Source organism: Pseudophryne corroboree, chromosome 8 (genome assembly GCF_028390025.1).
Source record: "Pseudophryne corroboree isolate aPseCor3 chromosome 8, aPseCor3.hap2, whole genome shotgun sequence".
NCBI lineage: Eukaryota > Metazoa > Chordata > Amphibia > Anura > Myobatrachidae > Pseudophryne > Pseudophryne corroboree.
The window spans coordinates 322653478-322667625 of NC_086451.1; positions in this window are offsets into that span (position 1 = coordinate 322653478).

Sequence of the window (14148 nt, forward strand, 5' to 3'; positions counted from 1 at the left end):
ATAAGTCCAGGGGTGACCTGTCTGCTGTATAAGTCCAGGGTTGCCACGTCTGCCATATCAGTCCAGGGGTGCCCTGTCTGCCATTTCAGTCCAGGAGAGCTGCTAAGTCTGCTATATTAGTTATGGGGTACCCTGTCTGCTGTATATGTCCTGGGGTGCCTTGTCTGCTGTATAAGTCAAGGGGTGCCGTGTCTGCTGTATAAGTCCAAGGGTGCCCTGTCTGCCATATCAGTACAGGGGTGCCCTGTCTGTCACATCAGTCCAGGGATGCTGCTAAGTCTACCATATCAGTCCAGGGGTGCTGCTAAGTCTACTGTATTAGTCCTGGGGTTCCTGTCTTCTATGTAAGTCCAGGGGTGCCCTGTTTGCCATATCAGTCCAGGGGTGCCCTGTCTGCCATATCGGTCCGGGGGTGCTGCTTAGTCTGATGTATCAGTCCAGGGGTGCTCTGTCTGCTGTATAAGTCCACAGGTGCCCTGTCTGCTGTATCTGAGAGAGGTGATCTTTTTGTCCATCCAGGGGCTCTGCCCAGTGTAAAACTAAAATTATAAAAGCTAAGAAGAAAAAGCCTCAAATTATATATATATATATATATATATATATATATATATATATATGTATTTTATAGATATATAAACAAACACGAGGATCCACTGCACTCACCATTCCCAGGGGTTGGGGTGCGGTGGGCTGTGACCACCAAACTCAAATATACCAAACAGTGAGAAAGTCACCAACAAACCTAAATAGCCGCTGATCCAGGTTAAAGGTAAATGAGCTTAGGGGTGCATGAGAGAGAGATATGGTCACAAATGGGCCAATTAAAAATTAACCCTGTTATACAAACAAACACGAAGAACCACTGCACTCGCCATTCCCAGGGGTTGGGGTGCGGTGGCTGTGACCACCGAACTCAAATATACTAAACAGAAAACCCAGCACTCTCCTAAGCAGCTTCATTCACCTTAATGCTTTATTATACATCTAAATAGATAGAGTAGGACTTGCGGTGAAATGGGGTCCCGTGGAGTGGGCCGCAAGCTTACTTGCATTGTACAATTCATAAACCAAAACCCCATTGTTTATTTAGATGTATATTAAAGCATTAAGGTGAATGAAGCTGCTTAGGAGAGTGCTGGGTTTTCTGTTTGGTATTATAGATATATAGATATATATATTTTTTTTGTACTGTACCCCAGTGTACTATACAATTTTTATTTTATTTTCATAAGTACTGTGACACTGCCGATCAGACCACAGTATAGTATTTCCTACTCATACACGTATTGTGCGACGCTGTCGGTGAAGTCAACCGCAGTGTGTAATTATTTATTATGTATATTTCTGAATAATTTGTGTGACACTCTCGGTGAAGGTCAACCCCACTATGTTGATAGAAATAGAGGCTACTACTAGTGTTGAAGCTGCCACCACTAGTCATGGCATTGACAATGTAAGTCCGTCAACGTCATCTGCTAAGGCAGATGCCCAAGGGCATAGAGGGCTTAGGGCAGGGTATTTAAAATAATTTAATTTTAGAGTAGTAAAAAAAAATCAAAAGAAAACAGTTAGCTGCAGAGGCAATAAGACAAACTGTAAAGATAAAGATAAAGATGTAAAGATAGTGATGATGAATCTGATGAGGACAACATAATACAAATTGAGGATTTGTGTGTGGAAGAGGGACAGGATGAGGGGGATATGTGTACTGTCTGAAAGTGAGGATGTTGATGTTGTTTGTGTAAGTCAGCCACCAGTGGCTGCAGTTGATGACCGTGATAAAAAGAAAGCCATTGAGATGCTTGGGCATAAAACCAAAAAGTCAGCTCTTGGGTGTGGGATTATTTTTACTGCAATCTTTCTGAAAGCATCTGTTCCATTTGTGAGGCCAAATTTAATAGAGGTTGGAACATTAGGCACCTCCTCCATGTTACGTCATTTCAGGTGAAGACATGAAATTTATTGTATAAGATTATAATGCAATTAACATCTCATCATCAACATCCTAACAGGAATTATTAACGGAAGAAGTCCTTCTAAAAAATTGTTTTGTGGGTGCCCAAACAAACCAATCATTTCAGCCACAAGTGACGGTCCCTGTCGCTGAAATGATTGGTTTGTTAAAATGTGCATGTCCGATTTAATATATACAACATAAACGGTGGGAGTGAGGACAATTCCATCTTGCACCTTATTTCTTTGTGTTATGTGCTCTTTGGAGCATTTTCTGGGCATAGTTTATAAAACTGCCATCCTGTCTGCACTGCAATGCCACTCCTAGATGTGCCAGGTGTTTGTGCACCCACTACTGTCGCTTAGCTTAGTCATCCAGCTACCTCGGTGCAACCTTTTGGCCTAAACTGGAAAAAAACAATACTGTGAGCAGTGAGGTGTTCAGAATAGTCTGGAAATTAGTGGAAATTAATGTTATTGAGGTTAATAATATTGTAGGGGAAAAAACAGGCCCAAATTCTGTTATTTTAGCTGTTTTGATGATTTTTTTCGAAAAAATCCAGATCCAAAACCAAAAACCGCAAGGGTGGTTTTGGCAAAACCAATACAGATCCAAAACACAAAGGAGATCCAGATCCAAAACCAAAACAGAAAACCTGAAAAAATGGCCTGGTACACACCCCTAATGCTAAAGTTCACAAAGCAATCCCGGTTTGTACATATGCTAATGTTTATAAGCATATCTGAAAAGTGTGCAGACAAACTATTTATTAATTAAAAAAACAAAAATCCATTCATGCCATTTCTTCAAGTCCTTTATTGATTACATGTATTACCATCTATATCAGAAGGTACAAGTGGCAAAACATGAAGAGCACGCAACAGCTTGTGCAGGCATTAGACCTGCACAAGTTGTTGTGTGCTCTTCATGTTTTGCCACAGGTACAAAACATATTAAAATTAGTAGTGTGTACTATTAATTAAGCAGCTCATTAAAAAATCTTAGATTTTGGTAAACAATATGAGCACTAATTTGTAAATAGTGGCACATGTAAAAAAGAAAATAGTACTTTTTTTTTACCCTGTCTTATCCTAAACATGGTATTCCAACTCCACCACTGGGAGATTGTCGGTGTGTCTTGCCACGATTGGCCACTGAGGATGATGTCACTATGAATCCTGAAAGTCAGCACTGTGTGTTCACTGGACTCTCCTTTAGGCTTCCATTGCGTTTCATGCCTTCCATTTTTTAACTTGATATGTGCCACTACAGTAGGAAATAAGATACAGGTGCAACTATTTATAAATGTGTGCTCATATTTACCATATTCTAATGTAGATATTGTTTGATGATGTCATAGAGAGTCATCAAGATGTTAGGAATGAGATAGACCGTCTGTATGACATTGAATTCAGACATGTCATTGAGGGCTAGCAGCCCCTGAAAAAAGCTAGGCCAGAGTAAGATATGGTACCTGGTACATGGTTCCTCCTAATGCTGCTGATGTTCATTATGCTCTGCCTCCTGGCTCATCCCAGTGAGAAGGTGGAGTGATGCATAACTAAAGTAAATAGTGAGCATGGAATTATCTGCAAATGCCATACTACATACAAACATAGTGTTGCACATGCTAGTGTCCCTTTCATAATCACCATATTAAAGCCTAGACCATAGGTTCTCAAACTCGGTCCTCAGGACCCCACACAGTGCATGTTTTGCAGGTCACCCTGCACATGCACAGGTGTATTAATTACTCACTGACATTTTAAAAAGGTCCACAGGTGGAGCTAATTATTTCACTTGTGATTCTGTGAGGTGACCTGCAAAACATGCACTGTGTGGGGTCCTGAGGACCGAGTTTGAGAACCTGTGGCCTAGACTAATTGAAAGTGTACAATATCTTATCTATCAGTAGGAATTAGAGATGAGCGGGTTTGGTTCCCTGAGAACCGAACCCTACTAGAATTCACTACCCGAGCCCGGGTCCAAGCCCGGCTCGTGTTTTCCCGCCTAACTCGGAAACCAGAACGAGTCAAAACGCCATCATCCCGCTGTCGGAATCTCGCGGGTTTTGGATTCCATATAAGGAGCCGCGCGTCGCCGCCATTTTCACTCCGGCATTAGAGAGTGTAGCGAGAGGACATCTCTCTGTCCTCAGTGTCTGTGCAAGAGAGAAAGTGGGGTGGCTATTCCAGTGCTGTCTTGTGCTGCTCAATCCAGTGTAGTGTCTTATGCTGCTACAGTCCAGTCACAGTGGTGGTGTCCTCTGCTGCCATATGTCCAGTGTAGCTGTATAAATCAAGTGCAGTGGTGTCGTGTTGTCCTGTATCAGTACAGTGGTAGTGTCTTGTGCTGCATCAGTCCAGTCACAGTGGTGGTGTCCTCTGCTGCCATATGTCCAGTGCTGCTGAATAAGTGCAGTCCAATGGTGCTGTGTTGTGCTGCATCAGTCCAGTGGTGGTGTCTTATGCTGTATCAATCCAGTCACAGTGGTGGTGTCCTCTGCTGCCATATGTCCAGTGCTGCTGTATAAGTTCAGTCCATTGCAGTGGAGCTGTGTTGTCCTGCATTAGTCCAGTGGTGATGTTCCTGTGCTGCTGTATAAGTCCAGTTGTACTGCCATATATAGTAAACAAGCAAAAAAGGAAAGAGAGCGCAAATAGACTTGAATTATTCCATATTTATTATATCTAAAATTGCACAAAAAATTAGTTTAAACTATACCATATATGACCAGTGATACTGCCGTAAATGTCCAGTGATACTGCCGTATACATCCAATGGTACTGGGATAAAAATCCAGTCCAGTGATAATGCCATAGAAGTCCGGTGATACTGACGTATAAGTCCAGTGATACGGCGGTATAAATCCAGTGATACTAGTGTATAAATCCAGTGATACTGACGTATATGTCCAGTGGTACTGCCGTATAAATCCAGTGGTACTGGCATATAAATCCAGTCCAGTGATACTGCCGTATATGTCCAGTGGTACTGCCATATAATTCCAGTGATACTGCCATATAAGTCCAGTGGTACTGTCATATATGTCCAGTGGTACTGCAGTATAAATCCAGTCCAGTGGTACTGCCATATAAGTCCAGTCCAGTGGTGCTGCCCTATAAGTTCAGTTGTGCTGTATATTATTTACTCCAAATAAAGGGGTTATTAATATTTAATCCAAATAGTTTTTATAGTGTTTGCCCTCTCCTTTGCTGCATTTTGTTATATAACTCCAGAAAAATAATGGAGAACAGGAATTTGGAGGATAAAATAGGGAAAGATCAAGAACCACTTCCTCCTACTGCTGCTGCTGCCACTGCTGTTGTTGATGCTGGGAGTCGATCATCATCCCTGAGGGGAAGTCGGAAGACCACTTGTACTACTGCAACTAAGCAAATGACTGTCCAACAGTCCTTTGCGAGGAAGATGAAATATGACAGCAGTCATCCTTTTGCAAAGAAGATAACTGAGGCCTTGACAGATCTGTTGGTGTTAGACGTGCATCCGTTATACACCATTAGTGCTTTGGGACTGCAGTGCCACTCCTAGATGGGCTAGGTGTTTGTGCCGCACACTTGTGTCGCTTAGCTTAGTCATACAGCTACCTCATTGCACCTCTTTTTCTTCTTAGCATGATGTGCTGTTTGGGGCCTATTTTTTAAATCTGCCATCCTGTCTGACACTGCAGTGCCACTCCTAGATGGGCCAGGTGTTTGTGCCGCAGACTAGTGTCGCTTAGCTTAGTCATACAGCCACCTTGGTGCAACCTTTTGGCCTAAAAATAATATTGTGAGGTCTGAGGTGTTCAGAATAGACTGGAAATGAGTGGAAATAAATGTTATTGAGGTTACTAATACCGTGGGATCAAAATTACCCCCAAATTCTATGATTTTAGCTGTTTTATTGTTTTTTCAAAAATCATCCAGATCCAAAACCAAAACCAAAATACGAAAGGGTCTTTTTGGCAAAACCAATCCAGATCCAAAACACGAGCATGGAACCAGAACCTAAACCAAAACACAAAACACGAATAGTGCCCGCCGCAGATCTCCAGTAGAAATTCATTTTTTGGGAGGGTTTAGTAGCTAGTTGAGTGGGTATATCTTATATTGTATAAATCAGATATGTATTGTATGTTGCATTCATGTGTGGGTAAAGGTATTCAGGTGGGTGGGTGTTTGGTGGGTGTGTTAGTGTAGCACAGCCAGTAGAATCTAGAGATGTGCACCGGAAATTTTTCGGGTTTTGTGTTTTGGTTTTGGGTTCGGTTCCGTGGCCGTGTTTTGGGTTCGAACGCGTTTTGGCAAAACCTCACCGAATATTTTTTGTCGGATTCGGGTGTGTTTTGGATTCGGGTGTTTTTTCCAAAAAACCCTAAAAAACAGCTTAAATCATAGAATTTGGGGGTCATTTTGATCCCAAAGTATTATTAACCTCAATAACCATAATTTCCACTCATTTTCAGTCTATTCTGAACACCTCACACCTCACAATATTATTTTTAGTCCTAAAATTTGCACCAAGGTCGCTGGATGACTAAGCTCAGCGACCCAAGTGGCCGACACAAACACCTGGCCCATCTAGGAGTGGCACTGCAGTGTCACGCAGGATGGCCCTACCAAAAAACACTCCCCAAACAGCACATGACGCAAAGAAAAAAAGAGGCGCAATGAGGTAGCTGTGTGACTAAGCTCAGCGACCCTAGTGGCCGACACAAACACCTGGCCCATCTAGGAGTGGCACTGCAGTGTCATGCAGGATGGCCCTTCCAAAAAACACTCCCCAAACAGCACATGACGCAAAGAAAAATGAAAGAAAAAAGAGGTGCAAGATGGAATTGTCCTTGGGCCCTCCCACCCACCCTTATGTTGTATAAACAGGACATGCACACTTTAACCAACCCATCATTTCAGTGACAGGGTCTGCCACACGACTGTGACTGAAATGACGGGTTGGTTTGGACCCCCACCAAAAAAGAAGCAATTAATCTCTCCTTGCACAAACTGGCTCTACAGAGGCAAGATGTCCACCTCATCATCATCCTCCGATTCATCACCGTGTACATCCCCCTCCTCACAGATTATCAATTCGTCCCCACTGGAATCCACCATCACAGCTCCCTGTGTACTTTGTGGAGGCAATTGCTGCTGGTGAATGTCTCCATGGAGGAATTGATTATAATTCATTTTAGTGAACATCATCTTCTCCACATTTTCTGGAAGTAACCTCGTACGCCGATTGCTGACAAGGTGAGCGGCGGCACTAAACACTCTTTCGGAGTACACACTTGTGGGAGGGCAACTTAGGTAGAATAAAGCCAGTTTGTGCAAGGGCCTCCAAATTGCCTCTTTTTCCTGCCAGTATACGTACGGACTGTCTGACGTGCCTACTTGGATGTGGTCACTCATATAATCCTCCACCATTCTTTCAATGGTGAGAGAATCATATGCAGTGACAGTAGACGACATGTCCGTAATCGTTGTCAGGTCCTTCAGTCCGGACCAGATGTCAGCATCAGCAGTCGCTCCAGACTGCCCTGCATCACCGCCAGCGGGTGGGCTCGGAATTCTGAGCCTTTTCCTCGCACCCCCAGTTGCGGGAGAATGTGAAGGAGGAGATGTTGACAGGTCGCGTTCCGCTTGACTTGACAATTTTCTCACCAGCAGTTCTTTGAACCCCTACAGACTTGTGTCTGCCGGAAAGAGAGATACAACGTAGGTTTTAAATCTAGCACCGAGCACGGTGGCCAAAATGTAGTGCTCTGATTTCAACAGATTGACCACCCGTGAATCCTTGTTAAGCGAATTAAGGGCTACATCCACAAGTCCCACATGCCTAGCGGAATCGCTCAGTGTTAGCTCCTCCTTCAATGTCTCCAGCTTCTTCCTCTGCAAAAGCCTGATGAGGGGAATGACCTGACTCAGGCTGGCAGTGTCTGAACTGACTTCACGTGTGGCAAGTTCAAAAGGTTGCAGAACCTTGCACAACGTTGAAATCATTCTCCACTGCGCTTGAGACAGGTGCATTCCACCTCCTATATCGTGGTCAGTTGTATAGGCTTGAATGGCCTTTTGCTGCTCCTCCAACCTCTGAAGCATATAGAGGGTTGAATTCCACCTCGTTAAAACTTCTTGCTTCAGATGATGGCAGGGCAGGTTCAGGCGTTTTTGGTGTTGCTCCAGTCTTCTGTACGTGGTACCTGTACGCCGAAAGTGTCCCGCAATTCTTCTGGACACCGACAGCATCTCTTGCACGCCCCTCTTGTTTTTTAAATAATTCTGCACCACCAAATTCAAGGTATGTGCAAAACATGGGACGTGCTGGAATTTGCCCATATTTAATGCACACACAATATTGCTGGCGTTGTCCGATGCCACAAATCCACAGGAGAGTCCAATTGGGGCAAGCCATTCTGCGATGATCTTCCTCGGTTGCCGTAAGAGGTTTTTAGCTGTGTGCGTATTCTGTAAAGCGGTGATACAAAGCGTAGCCTGCCTAGGGAAGAGTTGGCGTTTGCGAGATGCTGCTACTGGTGCCGCCGCTGCTGTTCTTGCGGCGGGAGTCAATACATCTACCCAGTGGGCTGTCACAGTCATATAGTCCTGAGTCTGCCCTGCTCCACTTGTTCACATGTCCGTGGTTAAGTGGACATTGGGTACAACTGCATTTTTTAGGACACTGGTGAGTCTTTTTCTGAGGTCTGTGTACATTTTCGGTATCGCCTGCCTAGAGAAATGGAACCTAGATGGTATTTGGTACCGGGGACACAGTACCTCAATCAAGTCTATAGTTAGCTCTGCAGTAATGATGGATACCGGAACCACGTTTCTCACAGCCCAGGATGCCAAGGCCTCAGTTATCCGCTTTGCAGCAGGATGACTGCTGTGATATTTCATCTTCCTCGCAAAGGACTGTTGGACAGTCAATTGCTTGGTGGAAGTAGTAAAAGTGGTCTTACGACTTCCCCTCTGGGATGACCATCGACTCCCAGCAGCAACAACAGCAGCGCCAGCAGCAGTAGGCGTTACACTCAAGGATATATCGGAGGAACATCAGGCAGGAGAGGACTCGTCAGAATTGCCAGTGACATGGCCTGCAGGACTATTGGCATTCCTGGGGAAGGAGGAAATTGACACTGAGGGAGTTGGTGGGGTGGTTTGCGTGAGCTTGGTTACAAGAGGAAGGGATTTACTGGTCAGTGGACTGCTTCCGCTGTCGCCCAAAGTTTTTGAACTTGTCACTGACTTATGATGAATGTGCTGCAGGTGACGTATAAGGGAGGATATTCCGAGGTGGTTAACGTCCTTACCCCTACTTATTACAGCTTGACAAAGGCAACACATGGCTTGACACCTGTTGTCCGCATTTCTGTTTAAATACTTCCACACCGAAGAGCTGATTTTTTTGGTATTTTCACCAGGCATGTCAATGGCCATATTCCTCCCACGGACAACAGGTGTCTCCCCGGGTGCCTGACTTAAACAAACCACCTCACCATCAGAATCCTCCTTGTCAATTTCCTCCCCAGCGCCAGCAACACCCATATCCTCCTCATCCTGGTGTACTTCAACACTGACATCTTCAATCTGACTATCAGGAACTGAACTGCGGGTGCTCCTTCCAGCACTTGCAGGGGGCGTGCAAATGGTGGAAGGCGCATGCTCTTCACGTCCAGTGTTGGGAAGGTCAGGCATCGCAACCGACACAATTGGACTCTCCTTGTGGATTTGTGATTTCGAAGAACGCATAGTTCTTTGCTGTGCTTTTGCCAGCTTAAGTCTTTTCATTTTTCTAGCGAGAGGCTGAGTGCTTCCATCCTCATGTGAAGCTGAACCACTAGCCATGAACATAGGCTAGGGCCTCAGCCGTTCCTTGCCACTCCGTGGGGTAAATGGCATATTGGCAAGTTTACGCTTCTCTTCCGACGATTTTATTTTAGATTTTTGAGTCCTTTTTTTACTGATATTTTGTGTTTTGGATTTTACATGCTCTGTACTATGACATTGGGCATCGGCCTTGGCAGACGACGTTGATGGAATTTCATCGTCTCGGCCATGACTAGTGGCAGCAGCTTCAGCACGAGGTGGAAGTGGATCTTGATCTTTCCCTATTTTTGGAACCTCAACATTTTTGTTCTCCATATTTTAATAGGCACAACTAAAAGGCACCTCAGGTAAACAATGGAGATGGATGGATACTAGTATACTTATGGATGACGAGTGACTGACGACACAGAGGTAGCTACAGCCGTGGACTACCGTACTATGTCTGCTAGTATAGAGATGATAATGATATAAAAAATATATATATATATCACTACTGCAGGTATATATAATATAATGACGGACCTGCTGGACACTGTCAGCAGACTCCTAAACTACTAGTATGAAGAAGATAGAAAAAAAAAAACCCACCACAGGTAGGTATACAATTATGGACGAGCACTGATGACACAGAGGTAGCCACAGCCGTGGACTACCGTACTGCGTCTGCTAGTATAGAGATGATAATGATATAAAAAATATATATATATCACTACTGCAGGTATATATAATATAATGACGGACCTGCTGGACACTGTCAGCAGACTCCTAAACTACTAGTATGAAGAAGATAGAAAAAAAAAACCCCACCACAGGTAGGTATACAATTATGGACGAGCACTGACGACACAGAGGTAGCCACAGCCGTGGACTACCGTACTGCGTCTGCTAGTATAGAGATGATAATGATATAAAAAATATATATATATATCACTACTGCAGGTATATATAATATAATGACGGACCTGCTGGACACTGTCAGCAGACTCCTAAACTACTAGTATGAAGAAGATAGAAAAAAAAAACCCACCACAGGTAGGTATACAATTATGGACGAGCACTGATGACACAGAGGTAGCCACAGCCGTGGACTACCGTACTGCGTCTGCTAGTATAGAGATGATAATGATATAAAAAATATATATATATATCACTACTGCAGGTATATATAATATAATGACGGACCTGCTGGACACTGTCAGCAGACTCCTAAACTACTAGTATGAAGAAGATAGAAAAAAAACCCCACCACAGGTAGGTATACAATTATGGACGAGCACTGACGACACAGAGGTAGCTACAGCCGTGGACTACCGTACTGCGTCTGCTAGTATAGAGATGATAATGATATAAAAAATATATATATATCACTACTGCAGGTATATATAATATAATGACGGACCTGCTGGACACTGTCAGCAGACTCCTAAACTACTAGTATGAAGAAGATAGAAAAAAAAAACCCACCACAGGTAGGTATACAATTATGGACGAGCACTGACGACACAGAGGTAGCTACAGCCGTGGACTACCGTACTGCGTCTGCTAGTATAGAGATGATAATGATATAAAAAATATATATATATCACTACTGCAGGTATATATAATATAATGACGGACCTGCTGGACACTGTTAGCAGACTCCTAAACTACTAGTATGAAGAAGATAGAAAAAAAAAACCCCACCACAGGTAGGTATACAATTATGGACGAGCACTGACGACACAGAGGTAGCCACAGCCGTGGACTACCGTACTGCGTCTGCTAATATAGAGATGATAATGATATAAAAAATATATATATATCACTACTGCAGGTATATATAATATAATGACGGACCTGCTGGACACTGTCAGCAGACTCCTAAACTACTAGTATGAAGAAGATAGAAAAAAAAAACCCACCACAGGTAGGTATACAATTATGGACGAGCACTGACGACACAGAGGTAGCTACAGCCGTGGACTACCGTACTGCGTCTGCTAGTATAGAGATGATAATGATATAAAAAAAATATATATATATATATATCACTACTGCAGGTATATATAATATAATGACGGACCTGCTGGACACTGTCAGCAGACTCCTAAACTACTAGTATGAAGAAGATAGTAAAAAAAAAACCCACCACAGGTAGGTATACAATTATGGACGAGCACTGACGACACAGAGGTAGCTACAGCCGTGGACTACTGTACTGCGTCTGCTAGTATAGAGATGATAATGATATAAAAAATATATATATATCACTACTGCAGGTATATATAATATAATGACGGACCTGCTGGACACTGTCATCAGACTCCTAAACTACTAGTATGAAGAAGACAGAAAAAAAAAAACCCACCACAGGTAGGTATACAATTATGGACGAGCACTGACGACACAGAGGTAGCCACAGCCGTGGACTACCGTGCTGCGTCTGCTAGTATAGAGATGATGATGATATAAAAAATATATATATATCACTACTGCAGGTATATATAATATAATGACGGACCTGCTGGACACTGTTAGCAGACTCCTAAACTACTAGTATGAAGAAGATAGAAAAAAAAACCCCACCACAGGTAGGTATACAATTATGGACGAGCACTGACGACACAGAGGTAGCTACAGCCGTGGACTACCGTACTGCGTCTGCTAGTATAGAGATGATAATGATATAAAAAATATATATATATCACTACTGCAGGTATATATAATATAATGACGGACCTGCTGGACACTGTCAGCAGACTCCTAAACTACTAGTATGAAGAAGATAGAAAAAAAAAACCCACCACAGGTAGGTATACAATTATGGACGAGCACTGACGACACAGAGGTAGCCACAGCCGTGGACTACCGTACTGCGTCTGCTAGTATAGAGATGATAAAGATGATAGAGATGAACAAAAAAAATATAACACTACTGCAGGTAAATATTTATATAATATAATGAATGACGGACCTGCTGGACACTGTCAGCAGAATGCGTTTATAGAATAAAAAAAAAACACCACAGGAGTGTTTAACTTTTTCAGGCAGACAATATACTGGTGGTCACTGGTCAGTCACACTGGCAGCAAAAGTGTGCACTGTACTCCTGCTATAACTGCACCCCAGTCTCCACCACAATTCAGCTGTGTGAGCAGTGAGCACTCAGCACAGTCAGATATACATAGATGATATTATCATGCAGCACACTGAGGCTGAGCACAGATATGGTATGTGACTGTGTATCGTTTTTTTTCAGGCAGAGAACGGATTATATTAAATAATAAATAAAACTGGTGGTGGTCAGTCACTAGTAACTAACTATCAGCAAAACTCTGCACTCTGAGTACTCCTAATGCTCCCCAAAATTACTAAGTAATCAACTCAAGTGTCTCTATCTATTCTAACGGAGAGGACGCCAGCCACGTCCTCTCCCTATCAATCTCAATGCACGTGTGAAAATGGCGGCGGCGCGCGGCTCCTTATATAGAATCCGAGTCTCGCGATAGAATACGAGCTTTGCGAGAATCCGACAGCGGGATGATGACGTTCGGGCGCGCTCGGGTTAGCCGAGCAAGGCGGGAAGATCCGAGTCTGCCTCAGGCCCGTGTAAAAAGGCTGAAGTTCGGGGGGGTTCGGATTCCGAGGAACCGAGCCCGCTCATCTCTAGTAGAATCTGCATTGACATTTTGTTTGTGTCTTTTGCTCTTCCATCCATATATAGTCAATTTAATGGTAATGACATTAGGAACATCTCCAAACTACAGAGAAAAATGCAGAAGGCACACTCTCCTTGATGTAAAATGGGCTGTGCTCTTTCCATATTTTTTTTTTAATAATGACATCTGTATTTATGTAGGGAAGGTTAGCCTTGTATTTTTTAATGTGTTCATTCAAAACTTGTGGTTGAATGATCACTGTATGTGGTACATCAAGTGCTTTATGTATTATATGATGTGACTACTGTCACCTACAGCACCAAAACAGAAGAAAACAGTAGTCTGAAGGAATCTATGACCTACAAATTTTCTTTGTTCTAGATAATAGGATTGCCACCTATCAACAGCTGGTGGGTTATGTAGCAAGTATCCTGATTTTCCACTGTAATGCTGGGTACACACTGGCAGATATATTGGCCAATCAGTTGGTTGTCCAATATATCTTTTACTGATCTGCAGGTGTGTACAAGCAATATGCCTGTGAAAGATGTCTTTCACAGATATATTGCATCTGCTGTGCAACACAGCAGATGACCAATATATCAGCAGATACTGTATATTAGTGCACCTTTCAGTGTGTATGAACAATCCCCATCTGCATATATGGCTGCAGATAGATTGAACAGTAGATACATCTTTAAGCTATATTGGTGCATCTTTCTGTGTG